Source organism: Castor canadensis, chromosome 5, assembly GCF_047511655.1.
Source record: "Castor canadensis chromosome 5, mCasCan1.hap1v2, whole genome shotgun sequence".
NCBI classification, from domain to species: domain Eukaryota; kingdom Metazoa; phylum Chordata; class Mammalia; order Rodentia; family Castoridae; genus Castor; species Castor canadensis.
The window spans coordinates 128,532,783-128,560,349 of NC_133390.1; the positions used below are offsets into that span (position 1 = coordinate 128,532,783).

At 37.8% G+C, this 27,567-nt stretch overlaps 1 long non-coding RNA gene across 1 annotated transcript; it reads left to right on the plus strand.

The window, feature by feature from the left end:
- The first annotated feature begins 1,669 nt into the window (after positions 1 to 1,669).
- On the plus strand, positions 1,670 to 24,469 carry LOC141423104 (uncharacterized). The gene is made up of 5 exons (XR_012447759.1): positions 1,670 to 1,778; positions 17,786 to 17,892; positions 20,398 to 20,573; positions 22,926 to 23,007; positions 23,914 to 24,469. It is a non-coding gene; the product is annotated as an uncharacterized lncRNA (long non-coding RNA).
- Positions 24,470 to 27,567: the final 3,098 nt, after the last annotated feature.

Sequence of the window (27,567 nt, forward strand, 5' to 3'; positions counted from 1 at the left end):
TGTGAGTGTATTCTGGAGCAACACAAACATTCAGATCATAGCACAGACCAGTAAAGAGCAGTTAATCTTCCCTAGATTGTGAAGGCAACGATGAGTGTGAGATGGCGAGGTTTGGCTAGATGGAGAAGCAATAAAGACTCTATGGAAGTTTCAACATCTGACTTCACTTAGACTCACTCTTAAAGGAAAGGTAAATAACACTCATTCAAGCCACGTTTCTTGGTTCCAAATGCAGTGATTTCCACAGTCCCACTATGTTTACTTAGCAGGTGTCCTGCACAATTTCATAAAACATTTCTTTTGCAGAGAATATTTTTTTAGAAAATAACTCAAACTGAAGTTTAAAAACAAGCCAGTTTGTCAGTGACAAACAGTTTTGAAGATGAGGTTTTCAGTGAAGGTGCAGAAAGGTTAAAGTACTAAATCTCAACTTTATATGGTTCTTGAAAAAGAATTAGCCTTTGAGAAAATGATGCAAATGTTTGAATATTTATAAAAAGTCTCAAGCATTACTTATTTCAGTAAGTTGGTGGAAAATTGCTCTTTATATTAGAATAAATGTTGGTCCATGATATGACACTATAAGAAAACTTAGATTTGTACAATACTGGGATATTATTTTATTGAAATGACTTAGTAAAAGACTTAGGGCTTCAAGTATACAATCCAATGTTATTTACTTATTTTGATATTTTCCTTATGATCCACATTGATATCTTAGTTTTTGTGTTAAAAATAATCAAGAAGGTAAGTAGCAAAATTCTTCTTCAATTGCTATTTCCACATTCCCAATTCCTTATCATTTTCCCCCAAAATACTATTATTAGTTTTTGTCAGCCTCTTCCAGAATATCAGTATGCATGTGCAAGCTCAGAAAACCATGCTCTGCCATTTTACATGTAGAGGTGCACTCTCTGTTCTTTATCTTATTTTCTCATCTAGCAATATGGGAAGTGTTCTAGATATCTAACTGTTAGGATAAGCTATAATCTCCTTAACTCATCACCTTTGCAGGAGTAGGTGACAAACCCTTGTCATTAACCTTGTACTTATTTCATTTCAAACACTGTACAACTATATCTGTGAGATTATTTTTGAGACAAGGGGAACATGAAGGATATTATATATGTAAGATATATTTATTAACATTGTTTTATAAAGGGATTGCATCCACCAGTGATGTATATTAACATTTGGATTTTTGTCAGGTAGATATTATAAAGGTCTCATATTTGGAGGCTTGGAATTATTTATATTTCCATTTTGTGAATTTCCTGTTCATATTGTTTGCTCATTTTTCTATTGGGCTGGAACATTTTCCATGTTTATTTCTAGGAGATCATATGCTATGATATCTAGGATATCCATATGCTGGGTATTTCATATTCATGAAGTAAGTTGCATAGATTTTCCTTAGGCTTTCAGTTCTTTTTTGACTCATCAAATGGATTTTGCCACCTACAATTTAAATTTTTATGGCCAAATTTATTAATCTGGTTTTGAATTTTGAATATAGAAAGGTTTTCCTCTTGCCAAAATTATAAAGGATTTCTCCTCTGTTTTATCTTATCAGTTTTCTGATCTTATCTACTTTTACCTTAACTTTATCAAAGATTGATTAACAAATAAAAGTTATATATATATCTAAGGTGTTTTCCTTTTCTTGTTTAGATGTCTGTTTCATTTGGGATTTAACCAGTGTGGTGTGGATATGGAAACAACTTCACTTTTTTCCCTCTGAATGAGGAAGCAGGCAGGACTGGATTCTTTGTTAAAAGGTAGCTCTTTGACAACTTTTTAAAATTTCTCCAGTGGAAAATCTCCTATTTTTCCTGGGATAGGTTTTGGTTAATATATGTATTTTCCTAGAAAATTATGTATTTTACTTAGATTTTCTATAGAAATTTGTAAAGTTTTCTCTTATGATTCTTTAATTATTTTTTCTATGCATTTTATTTTTTTTACTTTTTGAATTTGTATTTCCTTCAAAAAATGTATTGTTCTCCTACCTTTCCCTACAATAAAAAGCTATGTTTTGTTTCATTGTTTCAGCTTTCCTAGTTTCTAGTTCATGAATTTCTGTTAATATTCATTTGTTTCTTTCCATTGATTTATTTTGCTGCTCTAATTTTGGGAATGGTCTGTATAATGAATTCTTTTCTTCTTAATTGGGTGAGTGGTTAAAGTTACAAATTACTTGCTAAAACAGTTTTAGTGGATTTTCATAGCCCTGATGAGTAGATATTTTCTTTCTAGAAATTTCAGTTGAGTTCCTTTTAGATCCAAGAGCTGCTTAAGAGAAAAATGTCTTAAGATTTAGAGAGGAAAGCACCCTTTCTTCTTCTCCCTTTGCTTTATTCTATTGTGACTGGAAAAAATGGTTCCATTTTTGCTTCTTTTTCTTTCAGTTTTTGAGACAGGTCTTGCTATGCAGCCCAGACAGATCTTGACATTGCTGTGTAGCCCAGGTTGCTCTACTTTTACTTCTCAGAAACCACTGAGGTTAATTTTCATGAATAGTCCATGGAAACTGAATATTCAGGGCACTGAATTTGATATCTATCTATGAGGACCACATTATTTGAGTTGTTATTTGGGTTTTTTATATCCATGCTCATTTTTTCCCCTTCTGTGTACCTGATGTGAAGGTAGAAAGAATGGCTCATTTTCTCTTACTAAGGCAACTTTGTTATTTTCATAGCTTGTGAGATTTATTCTTTATGAATATTGCTGCTAAGTTATTTGGTGCATAGTTTTTTGCTTTTTTTTTTTGCATTGCTGGGGTTTGAACTCAGGGCCTACACCTTGAGCCACTCTACCAGCCCTTATTGTGATGGATTTTTTCAAAATAGGGTCTCATGAACTATTTGCCTGAGACTGGCTTCAAACTGTGATCCTCCTGATTTCTGCCTCCTGAGTAGCTAGGATTACAGGTGTGAGCTATTGTCATTTGTATTGCATTGATGTTTACAACTCAGAAATCTTCAATTTCATTTCTTGAGATGGCATCTCATTTTTGCTTTTATTTATTTATTTTTTATTAACATATTATTGCTGTACTGGGGTACATTGTGACATTTACAAAAGTTCTTACTGTGTATCATAGTTGAATTCACCCCCTCTAACATTCTCTTTTATCCTCACTACCCCCATTTTGGAATAGTTTTACCATGTCTCATTTTTCCATTTTCCTACACGAGTTCACAATATTTCCACCATATTCACCCTCCTACCCTCTTCCTTGTATCCTCCGCTCTCCTATTGGTACCAAGTCCTCAGACAGGACCTGTTTTACCTTCCTGTTCTCTGTTTTTGTAAAAAGTCTTCTTTGTTTATTTAAGATAGCTATATTGGGAGTTTCATTGTGACATTTGGTTCACTCTCTCTATTTTTCTCCTTTCTACCTTAGTCCCCTTCTTATGGTGATTTCAATAGGTTTAAAAATTCTATATTCTTCTTGTACAGAAAGTACATCAACCACATTCACCTTCTTAACTTCCTTTACTCTTTCACTCCTGTTAATGACTTCTAAGTGTAACATGTTTTTCATAGTATTGCTTGTATTTGTATTTTGTCTAACTAAAAATAAAACTGCTGTATGAACCAGCAATACAACTCCTAGGGTTATACCCAGAGGAATGTAAGTCAGGATACCACAGAGACACCTGCACATTCATGTTTATTGCAACATTACTCACAATAGCAAAGGTATAGAAACACCCCAGATGCCCTACAACTGATGAATGGATCATGAAAATGTGGCACGAGAGATTCCAAGATGGCGGCTAGAGGTAGGAAGCAGAAAGCGACCCTCCTATAGTGAAATCTTGGAGAGATGCTGGAGACACACTTTGCAGGCATAATCACTGAGAAAAGGCATAACTTTGACCCCTCCACATCTCCAGCCGGCACAGAGAATCTCCACCTCACGTTAAACAGAGAAACGAGGAGGGCCCCCAGGCCGCGAGTGGCCCAGACAGCTTGGGAAGACGCGGACCAAGTGAGCTTCACGGTACCGTGGTACCCCCACAGACAAGCCTGGGCCAGAGCAGCATAGCCCCCTGGACAGACTGACCTCCACCCGGGAAAAAAAGAGAAACTGAGTACTAAGCAATAAGAACAGTTAAGACACGCTGGAAAGAGGGTGGGGTGCCCTGAGCGCTGAAGATTGGGGGAAGGGAATCCTTCCCGGGACTGTAAATAAACAAGCCGGCCTGGCCAGAGAGCCTCTGGCGGGAGCGGGGCGCGCACCCAGCAACCAGGAGCAGGAAAGCTTGTGAGAGGAGGGAAGACCCACTTCCCACGTGAACTGTAAACAAACATGGCGGCCGGCAGGAGCAGCAGCACCGCCCAGTAAGCAGGAGCAGGAAAGCTTGTGAAAGTGGCGGTGGGAGGAAAACGGCACAGGAGAGGGGGGAAGACCCACCTCCCACATGAACTGTAAATAAACACGCAGGCCTGACAACGTGGGGGCAGTGTCACCTTTCCCAGTGCTTAGAAAGGGGAAAGCTTGTAGCAGAGGCTCCCACACAGGAGAACTCTGAACAAACAAAGCCTGTGGGACCAGGTGAGTGCTAAGTTCACCCCAGAGATCTGCATAAATAACGCCGCCAGCTACAGGCTGAGAGCAGCAGGCAGGCAAGCCACAGTTGCAGATACCACTCTCAGAACTGTCTCCAGACTCTTTTTTTTTCTTTTTCTCCCTACCTTTGATGAGAGAACAACCAAATTACACCTGCAAGCCAAAAAACTTACTGAAACTGTATTGCATTTGAACTTGGGACACTTGGTGGGGCTTTTTGTGTGTGTGTGTGTGTGTGTGTGTGTGTGTGTGTGTGTGTGCGTGTAGTTTTGCTCTATTTTATGCGTCCCCTTTGATGAGACAACCACAGAACAACATCTGAGGCACCATCTCCAGGACTGGAGACTGAGATGGACACCCAAATTATTAAGACTGAAACTGCATTGCATATAAACTTGCAGGTTTTTTTGTTTTTGTTTTTTTTTTAATTTTCTATTTTCCATTTTATTTTAGTTCATTTTCATATATAGATATTTCTTTCATTTACTTATTTTTTATTTTTTTATCTTTGATTTTCAATCCTCTCTCTGTCTCTCTAATGTCTGTTCAGCTTACTGTCGATTAGTACACTAACACTCCCTGTTTATACCTTTGAAACTTTCTTATCTGAAACCTTGTTCTGCTTTCTCCCTCTTGTCTGTGTATTTGTTTTCCCCTTTTCTTTAACTTCTTGCTTTCCATCTCAGCTCACCCTTCCATTCTAAATATTACCATTGTTATTATTACAAGCTAGAAAATACTCAATTGCACACAGTACAGGGACAGTAACAACACCAAAGACAATGACGGGAAGACAGAAAAAACAGGGAAACCAGTTTCCCCACAGCAAAAAATTAGTACAGGAACCAGAGGGGAATGAAGACAACAGAAACTCAGAGCCAGACTCCAACAAAATGAATATAAACTATGCCAAAGGACACAATGAAGCCCACAAGAATAATTTAAAAGAAGACATACTACAAGTACTCAATGAGAATTTTATAGAGATGATACTGGATAGGGTCAACCAAAATGTACAGGAGACACTCAAGAGATTCCAAGGCAACAAAAATAGAGAATTTGAAAAAGCAAAAGAAGAAATAAAGGAAACCATAGAAGCACTGTATAAACACCAAAGTGAAAGAGAGAACACAGTGAATAAATGGATAAATGAACTCAGGACCAAAATAGACAACATTAAAGAGGAAAACTGCCAGGATATGGAAAAACCTCAGAAAAAAGAATGACACAGAACTGCAAAACAAAACGGAAGGCCAATCCAGCAGAGAAGAACAAACAGAAGACAGAATCTCAGAACTTGAAGATGAAATGGTAATTAAAGGAAAAACTGAAGAACTATTAATTAAACAACTCAAGACCTGTGAAAAGAAAATGCAAGAACTCACTGACTCCATCAAAAGACCAAACTTGAGAATCATGGGCATCGAAGAAGGAGAAGAGGTGCAAGCGAAGGGAATGCGTAATATATTCATCAAAATAATAACAGAAAATTTGCCAAATCTAGAGAAAGATATTCCCATACAGATGCAAGAGGCCTCCAGGACACCAAACAGACCAGATCAAAATAGAACTACTCCACGACATAGCATCATTAAAACAACAAGTTCAGAAACTAAGGAAAGAATATTGAAGGCTGTAAGAGAGAAAAAACAAGTAACATACAAAGGTAAACCCATCAAAATCACAGCAGACTTCCCAACAGAAACATTAAAAGCAAGAAGAGCATGGGGTGAGATCTTCCGGGCATTGAATGAAAATAACTTCAACCCCAGGATACTCTACCCAGCAAAGCTATCATTCAAAATAGATGGAGCAATAAAAGTCTTCCATGATAAGCAGAAACTAAAACAATATGTGACCACAAAGCCACCACTAGAAAAGATTCTGCAAGGGATTCTGCACACAGAAAGTGATACGCAACTTAACCATGAAAAGGCAGGCAGTACCAAACCACAGGAAAAGAAAAAGCAAGACAGTAGAGAGTAACCTCAACTTAGGTACACACAATCAAACCTTCAAACAACTAAGACAACTAAATGGCAGGAATCACCACATACCTATCAGTACTAACGCTTAATGTTAACGGACTTAATTCACCCATCAAAAGACACCGTTTGACAAAATGGATTAAAAAGGAAGATCCAACAATTTGTTGCTTACAGGAGACCTATCTCACCGACAGAAATAAGCATAGGCTTAGGATGAAAGGCTGGAAGAAGATTTACCAAGCCAATGGCCCCCGAAAACAGGCAGGAGTAGCAATACTTATCTCTGACAAAGTAGACTTCAAACCTACATTGATCAAATGAGATAAAGAAGGACATTCCATACCAATAAAAGGGGAAATAGACCAAAAGGAAATAATAATCATCAATCTGTATGCACCCAATGTCAACGCACCCAATTTCATCAAACATACCCTGAAAGACCTAAAAGCATATATAAACGCCAACACAGTGGTTGTGGGAGACTTTAACACCCCATTATCATCAATAGATAGGTCATCCAAACAAAAACTCAATAAAGAAATCCAAGATCTAAAATATGCAATTGATCAAATGGACCTAGTAGATGTCTAGAGAACATTTCATCCAACCTCTACACAATATACCTTCTTCTCAGCAGCCCATGGAACCTTCCCCAAAATAGATCATATCCTAGGGCACAAAGCAAGCCTCAGCAAATATAAGAAAATAGAAATAATACTGTGCATACTATCTGATCACAATGCAGTAAAAGTAGAACTCAACAACAAAAGTAAAGACAAAAAACATGCAAACAGGTGGAAACTAAATAACTCATTACTTAATGAAGAATGGATCATCAATGAAATAAAAGAGGAAATTAAAAAGTACCTGGAAGTCAATGAAAATGAAAACACAACTTACCGGAACCTATGGGACACAGCTAAGGCAGTCTTGAGAGGAAAGTTTATAGCCATGAGTGCATATATTAAAAACAATGAAAGATCCCAAATCAATGACCTAATGATACATCTCAAACTCCTAGAAAAACAAGAACAAGCAAATCCCAAAACAAATAGAAGGAGAGAAATAATAAAAATAAGAGCTGAAATCAACGAAATAGAAACCAAAAAAACCATACAAAGAATTAATGAAACAAAAAGTTGGTTCTTTGAAAAAATAAACAAGATCGATAGACCCCTGGCAAACCTGACTAAAATGAGGAGAGAAAAAACCCAAATTAGTAGAATCAGGAATGCAAAAGGGGAGATAACAACAAACACCATGGAAGTCCAGGAAATCATCAGAGACTACTTTGAGAACCTACATTCAAATAAATTTGAAAATCTTAAAGAAATGGACAGATTTCTAGATACATATGATCATCCAAAACTGAACCAAGTGGAAATTAATCACCTGAATAGACCTATAACACAAAACGAAATTGAAGCAGCAATCAAGAGTCTCCCCAAAAAGAAAAGTCCAGGACCTGATGGATTCTCTGCTGAATTCTATCAGACCTTTAAAGAAGAACTGATACCAACCCTCCTTAAACTGTTCCATAAAATAGAAAGGGAAGGAAAACTGCCAAACACATTTTATGAAGCCATGTTTACACTTATCCCAAAACCAGGCAAAGACACCTCCAAAAAGGAGAACTATAGGCCAATCTCCTTAATGAACATTGATGCAAAAATCCTCAACAAAATAACAGCAAACTGAATTCAGCAACACATCAAAAATATTATTCACCACGACCAAGTAGGCTTCATCCCAGGAATGCAGGGGTGGTTCAACATACGAAAATCAATAAACGTAATAAACCACATTAACAGAAGCAAAGACAAAAACCACTTGATCATCTCAATAGATGCAGAAAAAGCCTTTGATAAGATCCAACATCATTTCATGATAAAAGCTCTAAGAAAACTAGGAATAGAAGGAAAGTACCTCAACATTATAAAAGCTACATATGACAAACCTACAGCCAGCATTATACTTAATGGAGAAAAACTGAAACCATTCCCTCTAAAATCAGGAACCAGACAAGGATGCCCACTATCTCCACTCCTATTCAACATAGTACTGGAATTCCTAGCCAGAGCAATTAGGCAAGAAGAAGGAATAAAAGCAATACAAATAGGTAAAGAAACTGTCATAAAATCCCTATTTGCAGATGACATGATCCTATACCTTAAAGACCCAAAAATCTCTACTCAGAAGCTTCTAGACATCATCAATAGCTATAGCAAGGTAGCAGGATATAAAATCAACATAGAAAAATCATTAGCATTTCTATACACTAACAATGAGCAAACGGAAAAAGAATGTATGAAAACAATTCCATTTACAATAGCCTCAAACAAAATCAAATACCTAGGTGTAAACCTAACAAAAGATGTGAAAGACCTCTACAAGGAAAACTATACACTTCTGAAGAAAGAGATTGAGGAATACTATAGAAAGTGGAGAGATCTCCCATGCTCATGGATTGGTAGAATCAACATAGTAAAAATGTCTAGACTCCCAAAAGTAGTCTACATGTTTAATGCAATTCCCATCAAAATTCCAATGACATTCATTAAAGAGATTGAAAAATCTACTGTTAAATTTATATGCAAACACAAGAGGCCACGAATAGCCAAGGCAATACTCAGTCAAAAGAACAATGCAGGAGGTATCACAATACCTGACTTCAAACTATATTACAAAGTAATATCAATAAAAACAGCATGGTACTGGCACAAAAACAGACATGAAGACCAGTGGAAGAGAATAGAGGACCCAGATATGAAGCCACACAACTATAACCAACTTGTCTTTGACAAAGGTGCTAAAAATATATGATGGAGAAATAGCAGCCTCTTCAACAAAAACTGCTGGGAAAACTGGTTAGCAGTCTGCAAAAAACTGAAACTAGATCCATGTATATCATCTTATACCAAGATTAACTCAAAATGTATCAAGGATCTTAATATCAGACCCCAAACTCTAAAGTTGATACAGGAAAGAGTAGGAAATACTCTGGAGTTAGTAGGTATAGGTAAGAACTTTCTCAATGAAACCCCAGCAGCACAGCAACTAAGAGATAGCATAGATAAATGGGACCTCATAAAGCTAAAAAGCTTCTGTTCATCAAACGAAATGGTCTCTAAACTGAAGAGAACACCCACAGAGTGGGAGAAAATATTTGCCAACTATACATCAGACAAAGGACTGATAACCAGAATATATAGGGAACTTAAAAAACTAAATTCTCCCAAAACCAATGAACCAATAAAGAAATGGGCAAGTGAACTAAACAGAACTTTCTCAAAAGAAGAAATTCAAATGGCCAAAAAACACATGAAAAAATGCTCACCATCTCTAGCAATAAAGGAAATGCAAATTAAAACCACACTAAGATTCCACCTCACCCCTGTTAGAATAGCCATCATTAGCAACACCACCAACAACAGGTGTTGGCGAGGATGCGGGGAATAAGGAACCCTCTTACGCTGTTGGTGGGAATGTAAACTAGTACAACCACTCTGGAAAAAAATTTGGAGGCTACTTAAAAAGCTAGACATCGATCTACCATTTGATCTAGCAATACCACTCTTGGGGATATACCCAAAAGACTGTGACACAGGTTACTCCAGAGGCACCTGCACACCCATGTTTATTGTGGCACTGTTCACAATAGCCAAGTTATGGAAACAGCCAAGATGCCCCACCACTGACGAATGGATTAAGAAAATGTGGTATCTATACACAATGGAATTTTATGCAGCCATGAAGAAGAACGAAATGTTATCATTCGCTGGTAAATGGATGGAATTGGAGAACATCATTCTGAGTGAGGTTAGCCTGGCCCAAAAGACCAAAACTCATATGTTCTCCCTCATAAGTTGACATTAGATCAAGGGCAAACCCAACAATGCGATTGGACTATGAGCACATGATAAAAGCGAGAGCATACAAGGAAGGGGTAAGGATAGGTAAGACACCTAAAAAATTAGCTAGCATTTGTTGCTCTTAACACAGAGAAACTAAAGCATATACCTTAAAAGCAACTGAGGCCAATAGGAAAAGGGGACCAGGAACTAGAGAAAAGGTTAGATCAAGAAGAATTAACCTAGAAGGTAACACCCATGCACAGGAAATCAATGTGAGTCAATGCCCTGTATAGCTATCCTTATCTCAACCAGCAAAACCCCTTGTTCCTTCCTATTATTGCTTATACTCTCTCTACAACAAAATTAGAAATAAGGGCAAAATAGTTTCTGCTGGGTATTGAGGGGGTGGGGGGGGAGGGAGGGGGCAGAGTGAGTGGTAAGGGAGGGGGTGGGGGCAGGGGGAGAAATGACTCAAGCCTTGTATGCACATATGAATAATAATAATAATAAAAAAGAATATATGGCACATATATACAATGGAGTTTTTTTCATCCATAAGGAATAATGAAACCTTGTCGTTTGAAGGTAAATGGATACAATTGGAGGACATCATGTTAAGAGAAGTAAACCAGGCTCAGAAAGACAAAAGTCGTATGTTTTTTTCTCATACATGGGAGAAAGTCATCTCATTTTGTGGTCCAGGCTGGCCTCAAACTTGAGATAGTCTTGCTTCAGCCTCCCAATTGCTTGGATTGTAGGTGTGGACCACTATACCTTATCCAAAAAACTTTCAATTTGAATAATAAATTTAGTGTTGCCAAGTGCTTTTTGTTTTATTTCATGCTTACAGCCTAAATTCTACCTGATCTAGTACTAATACTATGATTCTTTAAAAAATTTCTCTGCATTGCATAGTATAACTACTCAGCCTGCTTTTCTGCTTCTCAAAATTACTTTTAAAAGCTATTTCTGTATTATTTTGGCACAGAATTCAGTTTTGCTTTATGAGTCAATATGAAAATCTTTTTTAACTACATAAAGTTGAGCACATCTACATTTCTTGATGTGATAGATTCATTTGGTTTGAATTGTATTATTTCACATTTTGTTCTTTTTAGAGCAGTCTTTCATTTTGTAATTGGTTTTTGTTTGTAATTTATAAAGGTTTAAAATTTTGTTTTAATGGTTTAGTTCATAATTATAACTTTCTGTGGCCTTCTGCTTTTGTAGGCCTGTAATAGTTCCCAAATATGAACTAGGAGTAAATTAGCATATTATCTTATATATTTTGTGCTGCTGTAACAGAGTATCTGAGATTGGGTAATTTATAAAAAATAAATTTGCTTTCTCACAATTATGGATGTGGAAAGTCTTCAACCAGGGTGTAGCATGTTGGTTCATGAAGGTTGCTCTGTCCTCTTTTTCCAAGGTGGAACCTTGCACCCCCTGTCCTCTGTAGGGGAAGAGTTCTGTGTCCTCCCATGGCAGAAGATGGCAGAGGAGAAAAGGAACAAACTCTCTCTGTGAAGTCTGTTGATAATGGAGCTAGATCTATTCACAAGAGAGGAGACCTCATGGCCTAATCACTTCTGAAAGCCCAGCTTCTAATACCACTCATTGGCAACTCCTGGATTTTTCAGGGGACATATGCAATCCACAGCAATAGGACCATGTTTTTTTTTAAAGCTTCCTCTTTCTTTCCTCTATTGCTTAATATTAGCCATTAAAGTTAAGGGAACCCTTCCTTTCTTTGTACTTCTGTGTCTCTACTTCTGTTAATTTCTTTTTTTTAAAGTAATTTCTTTAACAGGAACTCAGGGAGACAGTACTGTTTGCTTTATCATCTTTTCCTTTAATTTCTGACTATCTGCACTGTAGTCCTTATTCAAGGAGGTGTTCCTTTCTTTAATATTGAATGTGAATCCTAGTAAAATGCTTGGTCACAATTCTGATCTGTTCCCTGGCAGCATTTGTTTTTTGGCAAGACTTTTTATCTATTGGTAACTTATTCTTCCATTTTTTTCTTAAAGTAAGTTTGGAATAGTGTTTTATCTTTATCTTTTTGTTATTCATGTTTTAATCTACTTTCTTTTTCTGGATGAGCTCGTTATATGTTCTTCCTTGATGGAGGTGGGAGGGAGGTACAGAATGCCCAAAGATGTGTTCCAGGCTTCACAATTCAAGGATTTTTTAAAAAAAGCTTTGCTGCCACAGACAGTCTGTGTTATAAAAATATAGCTCATCTGTGAATTTTTTATATTAATTTTTTTAGTTTAGCCTTATTTCCTCTGCCTTTACAAATAAAATTGAGTCCTAGCTGGCTTTTCCCCACCAGCCTTGTTACCCAGTGTCACCCATCATGACAAACAAGAGATGACAGCTTACTCCAGAATGTATATCTATCTTCAGGAAGTGAATGGTTTTTTGTTTTTAGCCTTTTTCCCCACCCCAAGTCTCTTCTCATGTTTCTTCTTGTGCCTTGACTCTGCTGCTTTTAGAAGCTCTTGCATGCATTTTTCTTAGTCTACAGATTATGTTTACTGATATCATTGAAAATGAAATTATGGAATTTCATTGCTTCTCACTTTTGTTTTGTAAGATTTTCAATAGGAATCTGGTTCAGTTTTAAAATAGTGGGCACACCATTTTCAGAAGCACAAGTCAAGGGCAAAGTGAAGAGCACATGAAAAATTTAAAAGATACTTTTCACCGGCACACTTACGTGCAGTTGTAAGAATAAGGAGATGGTATGGAAGTCCTGCATAATCTTTTCTGATTTTAATCCTGGCTTCTTTCTACCATGCTTAATATCCAAGAGTTTCTGCTAGGCAGCTGTGGATGTGTTCTAAATCTCTTTAGAACAGCTACATTAGTCAAATTGTGTAGCCACATTAGGGGCAATGGAGCAGGTGCTTTGACATCCTATGTGGTGTGGTATTTGCATATTGTTTTGTTCCACACAGTGTTGCACCATTCCACACCCCACTCACTCTCAGAGACATAGATATAGAATACTGGAAAAATAAATGGGCAATCCACTAGCCTTTTAAAAACTACAAGTCATGGTAATTGGTACACATTTCAGAGAATGGCTATGTCACAACAGAGAAAACAGTCTTTATTTTTAGTAATCTAGAAAGTTTAAGCATTCCATGAGACTTGATATTTTCGCTCATGTGACATTATGCCATCACTATCACCACCTTTGAATGTCAAGGATGTTATCTATGTATTCCTTTTATTACTACCTTCCAGAATCACTTAGGTGCTTAGCAACACTCCACTACATTTTCTGGGTTTTTATCTGTCACATTGGAAGCAGATATGGTTGAGTATAATGGGAATGAATACGAAAAAGATTTTTTGAAAAATGGAGAGCTCCTTACAATATATTAAACTCTGTGCTGGTGGTGATACAATGATGAATAAATCGCCTGCCTCATACTCAAGTGGAAGGCAGTAGACTAGGATTTATTAAACAGCTATAATATGGCAAATGTCATGCTAGGTATTTTTATTTATTTCTAACAACAGCTCTGTTGCACTGGCATTAATGCTCTATCTTGTAGAGTACTCATCTGAGGTCCAGGGTGAAGGATTCAAGGCCAAGCTTAGACTGATGAGTTCAATGCTCTCACTCTTCTCCTGTATCACACTGGTTACATTTCAAATACAGTTCCCTGCAAGCCATGTACTTGGGCTGGAAATGAAAGCAGGCAGCCTCAGGGCTCTCAGTTGGAGCACCTGTATTAAGGTACTCTAAGACTGTAGGCACTATTTGAAATTTCTGCATATGGAGACTGGGAGTAGGCAGGAGAGGAAGCAGATGCTGAGGGATGGGTTTGGCATTCCTTGGGGGTGTTTGATAGCCATGAAGATTAAAAACTAATTAACAATTATAAATATTATTGAGAATAGGTTTTTTTTCTCACTCAGAAAATATGCATGCCAGCAGGTCTCTTGCCTCCTCTTTAAGGAAAGACTATAAAAGTGAGTTCTATGATGCTTGCTTCATAGCATCATAGTGGCTGGCCTCCTGCCTTCTGTTTGGTTAAGGTGTAGGGAATAGGATGCTTTCTGGACCACTCTGTTGAGGAATACAACACTTATCATGGGGTTGGCTGTTCCTCCTCCCCTTCATTCTTAGGGTCCCACCAAATCAAAGTTATCTCACCACTTTACTCTCATGGACCTTTGTGTTGAGTCTACTGTACTGTCTTCATTACAAGCAGTTGCTTTCAGCCCAAGCGACTGGAAGTAGAACTTTGCAACATGGCATTTTCTGTCACATGAGTGTAATATGGCTATGTAATTAAAAAGCTTAGCAACACTGACATTTCTGTGTTTGCACTGGAGTTATCTTAATATTGCCGGGGATTGGAGAATGCTGCCACTTGCTAGGAACACATGCATACATTTGAGCAAAGGCTAATGAGTCTATTCAGAAAAATACTCCGGTGAGGACTGAAGAGCAAATTGATGTACTCTGATGTAGCAGAGCAGTGTGCTCTGAGAACCAGATCAGTTTTGGGCAATACAATTTGAAGTTTCCTTTCTGGGGATGTGGGTAGGCTAGTGGTTTGATCAATTACTTCAATCTTAAATATAAGTCAGGTTTTCCTTTCTTAAATAAAAGCATTTTTATTAGCATGTATTAGTTGTACACGGGGGTTTATTGTGACGTTTTCACATATGCTTACAGTATACCTTAATTAAATTTACCCCCTCCATCATAATACCTCATCCCTCTGCCCCACACTGAAAATGATTTCAACATTCTATTCTCACACAAGCATATAAAGTACATAGACCATATTCAGTCTCTTCCATCCTCTCCATTCACCACCCAGCTCCCACTACTCCCTACTCCCTAATAGGACTCTGTTTTACATTCCTGTTCATTTTTGAAAGTGTAAATTCATTGCTCAAAGGGTTTTCACCATGGTAATTCACTCATGAATATACCGTACTTTAATAAGATTAATTCCATTCATTAATCTCCCTCTTCCTGTACTCCCTATTGTTCAAAAGTTTTCAGTGCGTTTTGTCATGTCGTCTTCCTACACAGCCACAATGCATTTTGATAGCATTCTCCTTTCCTTTCACTTTTCCCCCTAGTCCCCTCAAACATTTCCAATATTTCAAACATGTTTGGATATTTGTATATACGTATGCATAGATACATATGTAGGATCTTGTTTGTATTTGTGTAAACATTTATCTTTTGGATCTATCTTCCACGTATGAGAGAAAACATGGGACCTTTGTCTTTCTGAACCTGTCTTAGTTGTGGGGCATCTGGGATGTCTCCATAACTTGGCTATTGTTAATAGTGCTTCAATAAACATGGGTGTGCAAGTGTCTCTATTGTATGCTGACTTACATTTCCTTGAATATATGCCCAGGAGTGATATAGTTGTATGATATGGTACTTCTATTTTTTAGTTTTTTGAGGAACTTCCATACTACTTTCCGTAGTGATTATACTAATTTACATTCCCACCAACACTGTATAAGGGTTTCTTCTTCCCCACTTCCTTGCCAGCATTTATTGTTACTTATATTCTTTATGATAGCCTTTCTGACTGGGATGACATGGAATCTCAGTGTAGTTTTGATTTGCATTTCCTTTATGGCCAGGGATATTGAGCATTTCTTCATGTATTATTGGCCATTTAAATTGTCTGTTAAGTTCATTTGCCCATTTTTTCATCAGGTTGTTGATTCTTTTGGAATTTAGTTTTTTGAGCTTTCTGTAAGTTCTGGTTATTGATCCTTCATTAAATGTATAGCTGTAAAAGATTTTCTCCCAACTGATAGGTTGTCTGTTCAGTCTAGTGACTACTTCCTTATCTGTACAGAAGTTTTTTAATTTGAAACAGTCCTATTTGTCAATCCTTTTTCATAATAGCTGAGTCATTGGAGTTCTAGTCAGGAAGTTATTATCTATGCCTATATATTCAAGTATTTTCCTTATTCTTTCCTGTAGTACTTTCACAGTTGTTGGACATATATTAAGATCTTTGATTCACTTTGAGTTGATATTATACAGGGAAAGATGGGGATCTAGTTTCAGTCATTTACAGGTGGATATCCAATTTTCCCAGTACCATTTGTTGAAGAGGTTGCCTTTTCTCCAATGTATATCTTTGGCTAAAATAAAATGACTATAAAGCTGTATGGATTTACATGTGGGTCTTCTATTCTGTTCCATTTGTATTTGTGTTTGTTTTTGTGCCAGGGACATGCTGTTTTTTTGTTATGGCTTTGTAGTGTAGTTTGAAATCAGGTATTATGATACCTCTAGCATTGCCTTTTTTGCTCAGGATTTCTTTGGCTATTTGAAGTCTTTTGTGCTTGCAAATGAACTTTAGGATTAATTTTTATATCTCTGTGAGGAATGTCATTGAAATTTTGATGGGGATTGCATTGAAAACATAGATGCTTTTGGTAGTATAGCCTTTGTCACAATATTGATTCTATCAATCCATGAACATAGGAGAGCTTTCTATCTTCTTATGTCTTCTTTAATTTATTTCTTCAGTGATTCATAGTTTTTGTTGTAGAGGTCTTTCACTTCCTTCATTAAATTTATATTTAGGTATTTTATTTTTTGAGCTTATTACAAATGGGATTATTGTCCTGATTTTTGTCTCAATCTGTTCATTGTTGGTATATACAAAAACTGCTGATTTTTGTATATTGATTTTGTGTCCTACTACTTTACTGAAAGTGATTTTGATATATAAGAATTTTTTGGTGGAGTTTATAGAGTCATTTAGGTATAAGATCATATTATCTGCAAATAGGAATAATTTGACTTCTTTCTTTCTTATTTAAATCTCGAAAAGTCAGATTTTCTGTGCCTTGACCAGATGCTCCACCTTATAGGTCTGTGTGCACATATTAATTCTTTTTCTTTTTTAAAAATAATTTGGTGCTGGGGATTGAATCCTTGACCTTGTGCATGCTAAGCACATGCTCTGCCACTGAGCTGCACCAGCCCCTCATATATTAATTCCATGTTGAACTAGTTGTACATAGTATAGGGGAAGAATTGTCCCTGTATTTCAATCTTTGTGTATGTGTCTTTGTCTCGCTCAATGTTGTGCACAAGATGGCAGCCTTTGTGCAGGTATGTATGCAATGACTTGATTATATTTATTGACTATAAATATGGTTGATAAGTTTGATACCATTTAACTATACCCACCTTGCATGTCAATTATTCATTCTCTGAAGGTCTTGCTGTAATTAAATGTAATGACCAAGATTTTGAGGGTCTTCTAAATCCTTGAGCCTTTTGGAAAATGTTATTTTAATATATCTATCTGTTGAGTTTTTCTTTTTGATTTTTACAGAGCAGTAACACACCACTGAAAACTGCTCTCTGGACAAATAAAACATCATGCTTGATTCAACATGGTGGCTGACCTGGAGGAGCCCTTTCACTTTCCAGAAAAATAGGGTAGTGAAACTTGTCTCTCTCTTATTCAACTTGCCTTACTTTAAGAAAAAGACTTATTAGTTTAAAAATAGTCATTTTCTATTCCTTTCCTGTCAGAGCCTTTCTGCCTTCTTTCTGTATTTACTGATGTTTTTTGATTGACACACTACTCAATACTAAAAGGGAACAGAGAATGGGAGAATGTTCCATTTTATTGACAGATGCAGAGTCCTTGTCAGGGACAATTGCTTAGCAACCTCTAAGGTGCCACTTTTGGGAAAGGGGAAATGAAAGGACAGAATTATATATAAATGAAAGGAAAGCATATTTAAAAAAGATCAGCCATCATAAAACATGGAGTATTTTTTTCAACTGGATTAAGTTAGCAATGTAACTTCTAAAACCTACACAAATTATCTTTTTCTTTTCTTGGGTTGTTGGATTGCTGAAGTGTTGAGATAACTTTAGGTTTTTGAAAATTGCACGCAGATATTGATAAGTGAAAGGCAAATGTGTTCAGAGAAACACTTGAGGTCCTCTATCAACTCTGACATGTCCTGCTTCTTTGACTGTGCAGGCCACTGAACCTTCTGATCTCCAAGGGTGGTGTTAAAAAACAGAATTTACAGAGATTCAGTAGATTTACACTGCATGTGAAAGGTGCTTAAAATGGTTATGTTCTTATTAAACAAGGAGTTCTTATAATTTTGCCATATTGGAGCAGGTTCTGTGCAGTAATATGATGCATATGTAAGTTGGGTGTAAGTATCATCTGATACATTGATATAGAAAGGGTTACATTTAGGTTACATATGAAAGCATATTTCAAAGTGCTTTTACAAGCATTATTATTGTATGATCTTTATAGTTATGTGACAGAGACTATTTTCCCCAATTTCCAGTTAATAACTATTAATGCTATATCTAGGTTATAGGACTCTCCCATAAGTCTGCTAGGGGCTGGACAGGGGCCTAACCAAGTCAGCTGGTTCTAAGCCCCTGAGTATTTCCCCTCTTTTATTTTATGGTCACCTTCAATTATTTTTGAAATAAGACATTTTAAACTACCTCTTTCTAAATTAGCTATGGTGAAGAACCTATTAAAAAATTATAATCTGTTGCAGATGGATGCTTTTGTAAAGTACAATAAAAATGAGCTCTTAGAATTAGGCCTATGCCAATTTCCTGGTTTGGCCCATGATCTGTGATTGGATAAGATACTATTAGCATAGAAACCAGGGAAAGTGGTGCATGGGAGCTCTCTGTATTATTTTTCCAATTTATGAGCTACATTTAAAAAATATTGAAAATATATATTTAGAAAATTAAAAGAACCCAGATACCAAATGGTATCTTTATATTTTTAATGATTAACATCAGCAGACATAAATTACCCTGACAAATTGCTATAAAATTTATTATTATTATTATTACTGGTGTTACTAGGATTTAAACTCAGGACCTCATAGGCACTACACAGGTTCTCTACTACTTGAGCCATCCATCAGCCCATGTTTTTGTTCAGCTCATCCTCCCACCCATACCTCCCATGTAGGTTGGATCACAGGTTGTAAATCACTACCCAGCTTATTTGTTGAGACAGGATCTCGCTAACTTTTTGCCTGGGTTGGTCTTGAGTTGTGAACCTCCCAATCTTCACCTTCTGAATCACTGGGATTACAGCATGAACTACTGTGCTCAGCCTGCTATAAAAATTTTAAATGCTTTCTTTCAGTGTTTATACCTATCTTGTGGTAACCCAGTAATGAACTATCCCCTGAGCAAACTGGTGAGGACATTAGTGAAAAGATATTTCTCTTTTGTTTAAATAGTCCCTGAATGAATTATAACTACTAATCCTCAGTTTTCAAGTCCAAGGGAGAGCACCTGATTATCCCAAAGTTTGACAGCTGTGGCAGCATGAAGAAGGTAGCATCATGCTGGGGCCCAATGTGAAAGTGAGCTTTGGTCTCAGACTCAACATGGGAACCTTGCCCAGTCTGCAAAGGCACTTGTGCTGGGATGGGACTCATCATAGGTCACTAGTGCTCAGTTAATAGCTGAAATAATATGGAACAGGAATTCCGAGTATCCAGAGAAGAGAAGACTACTAGGGGAAATTACAGAAAGTCCCTTGGCATCTGAAGGGCTTAAATAACCCTTGAAGTAAGTGTGAGGTTTGTGAGTGGGGAAGGTCCTCCGAGCTTTTGCGCAGGTAGTTACTTCCATGTGAGGAGGATGGAATGGTGTGTGTGTGTGTGTGTGGAAGCCAGGGTCAGGGAGGCCAATGATGAGGCTGGCACATGGGAAAGAATGCAAACCTTTTATTGGGTGACTGTGGTGTGAAGAAGGGAATGAATGAAAGAAAAATTCATGTGGAAAGTAGATCATAGCAACTGTTGCTGTGGGAATTAAGAGTGAATGTCTTGGGAAAGTGGAAAACATTTGAAGGAACAGGGATCAATTCAGCTTCAGTTATCCTGTGTTTCTGGGGGCTGATGTTGGTTTCCATGGTGATTTCCTCAGATGTTTGGAAAAATGAGTGTGAAAACCTGGCATGTGCCTTCACCAACTGGAAACCTTGAATTATATTCCTCAGAAAGCTGTGACCAGGGCATTCACCCAAAGAATGTGACCTTTTGGAAACTGGGTCTTTGATGATGGAATTAAGGATCTCTGGATACAAACATGCTCCATTTAAGGTGAGCTTTGAACTTGTGCTCAGTGTCCTTGTGGAGAAAGTAGAGGGAGATTTGATATACAGAGATAGACAAAAGGTGGTACAAAGACAGAGGCAGAGATGGGAAAGATTCTGCCACCAGCCAAGGAATATCACATGCCATCAGAAGTGGGAGGAGGCAAAGGCTGATTCTCCCCTGGAGCCTTTGAAGGAAGCATGGCCCTGCTGACTCTCTGATTCAGACTTTGGGCCTCCTTAGGTATGAGAGAACAAATATCTGTCATTTTAAGGCACCCCATTTGTGGTAATTTGTTATAGCAGCCCCAGGAAACTGATTTAGTACCTGTTTTGAGAGCTCAGCATATACTTTGTAAAGCCTGAACGGAGTGTCTCCATTGTAGAGTGTCAGACAGCTGAAGTCAACATGGCCTAAACAAAGGGAATTTGTTGGTTTGTGTGACAGAAATTCCATAATCACTAACTTTAGGTGAGAACTGAACAAGTGCTGACTGCTGACAAGATAGGATTGTGGTCTTTCTCTTTTCCTAGTCTCCTTTCCATGGTGTCAGCTTTATCCTAAAATGGGTGTCCCTTGAGGCTACCGGAAGGCTGCCAGCAGGAAAGACAACTGCCTGCTTGTTTTTCAATAACCTTATTAGAAAATATCTCTTCCTAAGCTGTCAAACACAATTCCTGAACTTTCCTATTATTGGACCACTTAGATCGCATGTCTCCTTTGGCTCAATCATGGTGTCCTTGAGTTATAATTATACAATAAGAAAGACACCATAGCTGGTTTAATAGCATTTTGGTCTGACTCCTAAGGATTCCTGAGTAACTGAGCCCCATTTTTGTTGGACCATCTTTACTTCGGAGATTCATTAGATCAGGCTATATTAGTCTGGGAAGGCTGAGAAAAATCAAGCAAACTATTTCTGTGTCCATGCATATTGTACTTGGTCATCCTCTTTAGTTATAAGTCATCTAATTCCAAAAGCAATGATATGCAATCGACCCTCATGAGGGAGTCCCAATTCTTACTTAACCTGGCTAACCTGCAGAGTGGTTCTAGCTTTAATAGAGGAGTTGAGTCTCTGAAAAGTCTGATGTGACTTTACTATCTCCATTTATCACCTACAACTGTGAGTCTATTGTTAAGAACTTTTGTGACCAAAGTCTTATTAAGGCCTTTGGAGAGTGTTGTTGACCTCTCTGATGTATGTATGTGTGTGTATATATATCTCACATACACATCCTGACTTCCTGACTTCCTTGTGTACCCTTTAAGTTAGTGAACCTTGTTTGATTTGTCCAAGCCAAGGTCAGGGTTTGTTCTTTGTGTTAGTATTCTACAGAGAAACAGAATCAATAGGATGTCTGTGTATCTATCTATATGAATCTATTATTATAAGGAATTGGCTCACATCATTATGGAGGCTAAAAATTCCAGTTCCAAGGGGAGCAATGGTATAGCTCCCTCTTCAGTCTGAATACCTGAGCAACTGTGTCATTTCTAGTCTGAGTCCAAGTCTTAAGCAGGAGGAGACTGATGTCCCACATTGAAGACAGAGAGAGAAAATTCTTTCTTGGCCTTTTGTTCAAACAATTAATATACACTAATAAAAATAAATAAATGTTATTATCACCCAGAAATACCCTCATAGACATGCTTGGAAATAATGTATAGCCCAAATATTTGGGAACATGTGACTCAGTCCATTTGACACACAAAATTACCAAATCACATTTTTACTCCACTGTTGATTTTTGCCAATTCAGTAGTTACCCATAGTTAACTGGCTTCCCAATCCTGGACCACCCCTAAAACTGGGACTGAGGTCAATGCTGCCTCAACCACAAAGCAGTGGTAGAGCAGGCAGGGCTTAAACTGATGTTTGTAGAAGATGTCACAATATTCACTCATTTCCCTTATCTGTTTAATCTCTAACAGATTATTTGCTGTGGCAGAGTCCATTATTGTCTTCCATTTGCAAATGAGAAGACTGAGATTCTACTCTTTGAATTTGTTTATCAGTTTAATATAGGTGATCTGTTTATATAAAGGACATTTGGAAGTGTGAGAAATGTTATCAAAAGTAGTTAATCTATGCTTTATGGAGACTCAGGGCTCCCCCATGAAATCTCAGTGCAGAGATGGATGAGGAGCAGGCAAGGCTCCATCCTACTTCAATCCTAGTTCCACCCTACTTCAATCATGGTATTTCTTTCTTAGATGTTTCATATTTATTGTAGTGATACATGTGGGATTCCATGATGTTGCTGATATGCAAGTTGAAAACCACTACTCCATCCTCTGTGATCTTGAAAATGCAATCACTTTCTCTCTTTGACTCTTCATTCCTTTTACTTGTAGATCAAATCTGCTGGCTTGGAAGTTCTCAAAAATCCTTTTCATCTTCAGAAGACTTTTGTGACTTTTGCCATTGGCTAAAGAGGTACTAATTAATTTTGTGAAAACTCAGTACATTACTACCTCAGTTATTAATTTGGTACAGTGTCCCCATCTTAGTGAGTTTTCAACTGGCTAATGCCACCTGACAGTCATAAAATGCCAGCATCGCTGGTGTGGGATGGAGCTAACAGTGTGAGATTTGCTAAGTTTTTCTGTGCGATCAGTGTGAAAGCAATCACATCTCTGTAGTGAGAAAGGTCAGTGCCCTGTAGCTGCCAAGCCTTGCCACACTAAGGGGACAGGAAGGGGACTGCCACCCACTGAACACAAATCAGGCTAAAAAATGAATGCCCTTTGCAGATGCAGTCTAATAGCTCCGAATGTCAAATGATATTACTTAGGGAGACTGTTAAGCTACCTTCTCAGTGCACAGCAGTGCATAAATCCCCTCATCTTATTTGATTAATCTAAGAGACTATAGAATATGTTATTAGGTACAGAAAACATGAATGCAGTGTGGTAGTCAGTAACATTACTGATCACAGAAATTCTTTTGAGTCCTGAGGTTTTTTTTTTTTTGCTTGAAATGGGGAGAACCCCCTTGATAAATGAATGTCCTATGTGAAATAATGTTAATGAGTACATACGTAAGGAAAAATATAGTGTGTTATACAGTATATCAGCACCTCTATAGGATCAGAACTCTCTCTCTTTCTCCCTTTTGCAATCTGCATTTCCAAGTCCCCCAACACATAACTGTACATGGCAGGAAAGAGACCGTAATATTAACTGTAATTATTTCTAGCTGGTGAGTTTATAAATGATTTTTTAATTCTCTGTGTTTTTTAATATCTTGTACCTTTTTATAGTGAACATATATTGTATTAGAACAAGAAAATGTATTGGGAATGATGTTATTTTGAAATATATTTCCTGTGTTCAATTTAAGGCAATGCTCTCCTCAGAAAGGCCCCTGAGAATGCTGTTTTTTTTTTCCATGCTAAAATGGAGGAAGGTACCTGAAATGCCATGTGAAATAGATTAACTGAGCCCTGCCTGGGAGTCATGCTGCTTCTTCCTTTTCAAGACCTGGAAGCCACTGTGGCCTGACAAGCAGTAAGAAATGTGATAATAAAGACGATGAACCACTCCAGGGCTGGATTTCATTTCCAGCTTAATTAAATCCTAGAAACACACCTGACCTCTAGCTTTGAAGAGCTGCTGCAAAAGCCAGGTGCCCTCATCAGCTTCGGCTCACCCTGCAGTGATTGTGGGAAACCAGCTGAAAGTGAGGAGAGAGGGAGGCAGAAGCCAATGGAGATGAAATAGCAGAGTCGGGAAGCAATATTTCACAGAGAGCTGTTATCTGGTGGGCGATCTGTTTGCCCTTCTGCTTAAAAGGTGAGCAGCAAAGCTAACCTACAAATGCACTGAATTGCACCTTCTCCAATAGCACCCTCTGCCCCAGCCATCTGCTCCCCTCCGCCCAACTCCTTGTCCAGCTCCCTGCCCTCACCTATTGTGGTAAACTGGGTACAAAATACACTTGGTTGGCACAAGTCCTGACAAGCCCATCAGTATGTATGACTTGAGTGGTCCATCCTAAACAAACTCATGGTTACTTCTGGTCCCTCAGCCACTGCTGTCCTTTGGTGCTGCTGCTTGGGGTCTCTTTGTTTTATATACTACAGTTCATACGTTCTCTTGACATGTAGATAAAAGGAGAAATTCCCTGCCATGATTCATTGAACCCAGCAATTATACATCTCACTTAGTTTTCACACCCACTTATGTCATATTACCAGGGTGTTGCAGGTGAGGAAATAAGTCATCAAAAGAGAACTGTCATAAATCTAAGAGGAAGAACATGAGAAGAATTTGGGACACTTGAGGTTTTTGATGGGTGCTCTCAGGAGAACCTTGAAGGGAGAGGGTGGGAGGGGAAGGAGAGGAAAAGGAAAGGATTAGGAAGAATGTGGTCTCAGAAGACTCAACTCTGCCTAATCCACATGGGATCATGTGGGGACCCCATCCTGAGGCCAAGGGACTGCATGACCCTTATCAGTGATTTTCTGTGGGCCATCCACTGGGGTAAGGACATGAATCCTCAGGGCTGTAGGTTTTTGTCAGCCCAAGGCAATTCTCCCAAAGAAGGGACCAACTGGGAGCTCATGGCAGATAATACTCACAGAGCCTGGGGGTAGTTACACTAGCCTGTGCAGGGGCCCTGGCAGACCATCACCAGCATCCAGAAATCCACACTGAGTGCACACTACTTCCCTTTGGAACCTAAAAATGACTTTGGGGATTATTTCCATTTCTTTTTATTTTTTTATTATTCATATGTGCATACGATGCTTGGGTCATTTCTACCCCCTGCACCCACCCCCTCCCTTACCACCCACCCCGCCTCCACCCCCTCAATACCCGGCAGGAACTATTTTGCCCTTATCTCTAATTTTGTTGTAGAGAGAGTATAAGCAATAATAGGAAGGAATAAGGGTTTTTGCTAGTTGAGATAAGGATAGCTGTACAGGGAGTTGACTCACATTAATTTCCTGTGCGTGGGTGTTACCTTCTAGGTTAATTCTTTTTGATCTAACCCTTTCTCTAGTACCTGGTCCCCTTTTCCTATTGGCTTCAGTTGCTTTTAAGGTATCTGCTTTAGTTTCTCTGCGTTGAGGGCAACAAATTCTAGCTAATTTTTTAGGTGTCTTACCTATCCTCACCCCTCCCTTGTGTGCTCTCGCTTTTATCATGTGCTCATAGTCCAATCGCATTGTTGTGTTTACCCTTGATCTAATGTCCACATATGAGGGAGAACATATGAGTTTTGGTCTTTTGGGCCAGGCTAACCTCACTCAGAATGATGTTCTCCAATTCCATCCATTTACCAGCGAATGATAACATTTCGTTCTTCTTCATGGCTGCATAAAATTCCATTGTGTATAGATACCACATTTTCTTAATTGTCATTGGAATTTTGATGGGAATTGCATTGAACATGTAAATTGGTTTTGGTAGTATAGCCATTTTTACTATGTTGATTCTGTCAATCCATGAGCATGGAAGATCTTTCCATCTTCTGTAGTCTTCCTCTTGGTTTAGTTTTGGATGATCATATGTGTCTAGAAATCTGTCCATTTCTTTAAGATTTTTGAATTTATTTGAATATAGGTTCTCGAAGTAGTCTCTGATGATTTCCTGGACTTCCATGGTATTTGTTGTTATTTCCCCTTTTGCATTGCTGATTCTACTAATTTGGGTTTTTTCTCTCCTCATTTTAGTCAGGTTTGCCAGGGATCTGTTGATCTTGTTTATTTTTTCAAAGAACCAACTTTTTGTTTCATTAATTCTTTGTATTTTTTTTTTTTGGTTTCTATTTTGTTGATTTCAGCTCTTATTTTTATTATTTCTCTCCTATTTGTTTTGGAATTTGCTTGTTCTTGTTTTTCTAGGAGTTTGAGATGTATCATTAGGTCATTGATTTGGGAACTTCAGTCTTTTTAATATATGCACTCATGGCTATAAACTTTCCTCTCAGTACTGCCTTTGCTGTGTCCCATAGGTTCCGGTACATTGTGTTTTCATTTTCATTGACTTCCAGGAACCTTTTAATTTCCTCTTTATTTCATCAATGACCCATTGTTCATTAAGTAATGAGTTTTTCAGTTTCCAGCTGTTTGCATATTTTTTGTCTTTATTTTTGTTGTTGAGTTCTAGTTTTATTACATTGTGGTCAGATAGAATGCATGGTATTATTTCTATTTTCTTATATTTGCTGAGGCTTGCTTTGTGCCCTAGGATATGATCTATTTTGGAGAAGGTTCCATGGGCTGCTGAGAAGAATGTATATTGTGTAGAAGTTGGATGAAATGTTCTGTAGACATCACGTAGGTCCATTTGCTCTGTTGTATATTTTAGATCTTGAATTTCTTTATTGATTTTTTTGTTTGGAGGACCTATCTATTGATAATAATGGGGTGTTAAAGTCTCCCACGACCACTGTTGTGGAGTTAATATATGCTTTTAGGTCTTTCAGGGTATGTTTGATGAAATTGGGTGTGTTGACATTGGATGCATATAGGTTGATAATTATTATTTTCTTTTGGTCTATTTCCCCTTTTATTAGTATGGAATGTCCTTCTTTATCCGTGTGATCAATGTAGGTTTGAAGTCTACTTTGTCAGAGATAAGTATTGCTACTCCTACCTGTTTTCGGGGGCCATTGGCTTGGTAAATCTTCTTCCAGCCTGTCATCCTAAGCCTATGTTTATTTCTGTTGGTGAGATAGGTCTCCTGTAAGCAGCAAATTGTTGGATCTTCCTTTTTAATCTGTTTCATCAAACGGTGCCCTTTGATGGGTGAATTGAGTCCATTAACATTAAGTGTTAGTACTGATAGGTATGTGGTGATTCCTGTCATTTAGTTGTTTTAGTTGTTTGAAGGTTTGATTGTGTGTACCTAAGTTGAGGTTACTCTCTACTTTCTTGCTTTTTCTTTTCCTGTAGTTTGGTGCTGCCTGTCCTTTCATGGTTATGTTGGGTTTCACTTTCTGTGTGCAGAATCCCTTGAAGAATCTTTTGTAGTGGTGGCTTTGTGG